General features: G+C 33.3%; 1 protein-coding gene across 1 annotated transcript in view; it reads right to left on the reverse strand.

Moving 5' to 3' along the window:
* The window catches only part of atp10a (ATPase phospholipid transporting 10A), an 82,195-nt gene that overhangs the window by 2,351 nt on the left and 77,366 nt on the right, over positions 1-2,478 (reverse strand). The gene's annotated exons all lie outside the window — the stretch shown is intronic.

Consider the following 2,478-nt stretch of genomic DNA (forward strand, 5'->3'; position numbering starts at 1 on the left):
GACCAGTAGTATTTGGGGTCACAAGTTTTTGCCATGGATATTTTGTGGGTCAGAAGATAAAACGTTTGGAAACCACTGTTTTAGAATGTAATCAAATGCTATTAAAAAAACAACTATATTCTATATTATAACTATAACTATATTATATATGAAGGACCTCAGTTTAACATGTTAGTTTGTTGCTCTAGCGCCGAGCTAATACGGCAATATAGCGACGGCGCTAAAGCTAACAGGCTAAGCTGAGGTTCTCCTTCCATGAAGCAGCTCTGTTGTCCTCCATCCATATTTTCAGTTCCAGGCTGAGTCATTTCTACCTTCTCCTCTCTGTCAACGCTCTCTGGTTTCATTTAAAGGAGCCGATCATCAGTTTGTCCAAGATTAACCTTCAGGGTGGATATAGCTCGCTCACATTAAGGACCTATCCATGTCATCATTTACCCAGAATGCTTTGTGTGTAAATAAAATGGCTCCGTCCGTGTTAAAATATATTTTTAAAAATTATAAAAACTAAACAGCCTACAGTATTTTTAAAGTCTTTATTTTACAGTTAAAATAAATGTTTCTCAAATAAAGTCTAATGTTACAACTAATTGTGCATCCCTTTAAGCTCAAGTGTCTGGTTTTCTACTTCAATTACTCTAAGTTCTTTTAGTTAGACATAGACATGGCAGAATCTCAGCTAAAAGCTGGTAAAAACCATTTCTATAAACACTCAAAACAGTTAAAATTACAAGCAGTTGAAGATAAAACTATGAAAGTGAAAATAAAATTGGTTTAAAATTTTGGCAAGTCAGACATGTCAAAATAATATTTGAGGTAAATAAGAGGCATAATGTGCTATTTTTGTTTTTGATACTGTTTATTATCACTACTTTTATTACATAGGGTTCTTTATGTTTTATTCATGATTAAATGCAGCAAAATAAACTATTTCAAAGGTAACAGATCCTTGTAATACTTGGCTTATTTACATAATGACTATAATTGATGGACGTTCGGCCCCTGAGCTGTTGACCTGCAGTAGCTGTGGCCCCCGGAGCAGTTTACTGTAGTTGAAAGCCCTGGTTTATACAAATCTGCACACTTTGGAGACTCTACATCCTGATGTTCTCAGGACTCCAGGGGTGTCAGCAGCGTCAAAATATGTGAGAGAATACGAGTTGTTTTTATTTGACGGTTACGGTTATCCAACAAATATATTATTTCATCATTTGAATTTATTAAAATGTTATGATTTGGTTGAATATAGTAAATTACAAGTTATGTATAAAGCCCATAAAAATACTATGTTCAAATATTCAACTAAACTTTGTTAAAAGAGAGTCACTATAACCTGAGAATGGAGAGTTTTGAAAAACCTCCATTTAGAACTAGTCTGAAGGAGCACTGCTGTGATTCAGGGAAAAGGTTTGTGGAATAATCTTGATATTAATATAAAAACTTCTAAAACAACCTATATGTTAAATATACGATTAAGTCAAATTTAATGGGAAAGTATAATATCATATAATGCTTGGTAGAGATAGGGTATGAAGGATGACTAATGTTTTTGTTTTTTTTACTTTTTTACATTTGGTGATTATTCACAAGCTTGTTTGTAGTTATTTTTTAAATAAGGGGCAGACACAAGATTTTGTTCTTCTTTTTGCACCCTTTTCATTCAGTGCTTGATATACTGTTTTTTAAAACTGAATTTTTAAAATGATTAATAATAATTAAATAAAAAACAGGATGGCTGTAATGTCTCTCACCATTTTGTTAGCTATTATTTCAGCCTCCAATCAAACATTTTCCAGTTTTTATCTCTTTAGAAGAAGACATTTTAAAACAGGCACTGGATCAATAAGAGAACTGTAGAAGCTTTGAACACTAAGTTTATTAATCTGTGGCAACAAGACCCAGCTCAAAGTGACAACAAGACGAAGGGAGTCTTAAATAAATGACGACACTTTTTGTCACCTTAAAATCGGAGAATCTTCAGCGTGAGCCGAAACATTGGGCCTCATGCAAGAACATGTTTGTATTCTTATCCTAAATTTCTCTTCTGTTCGTATGAAGGGTTCGTACGAACATGTCACGTCAGATTCAACAAACTCTTCTATCTTCAGTAAAAGTGTGTAAATGAGCAGCGTAAACTGATGAATGCATATCCAGGTGCTGGCGTACGAGGAGAGAAGATTAGCATAATTACCTCTGGCCGTCTCCCCCGCCGTCACAAGTGTCAGATGCGTTTCTGAACAAAAGCATTTTAAAATGTCCCCAAACTTCAATTAATGCATAATTTAAGTTGGTTTGTAGTGTGAGATCTTCATATTAATATTGTAGTGCTATACAACAGCATTAATAGACAATTTAATTTAAACAATTTATATTGTTAGTCTACATTATTACATTTAAAATTATAATTCCAAACAGAAAAGCCTCTTGTCAACATAATTATGGAGTGTAATTTATTTTCAACTCGAAATATCTTCAAAC

Source organism: Austrofundulus limnaeus, unplaced genomic scaffold (assembly GCF_001266775.1).
Source record: "Austrofundulus limnaeus strain Quisiro unplaced genomic scaffold, Austrofundulus_limnaeus-1.0 Scaffold775, whole genome shotgun sequence".
NCBI lineage: Eukaryota > Metazoa > Chordata > Actinopteri > Cyprinodontiformes > Rivulidae > Austrofundulus > Austrofundulus limnaeus.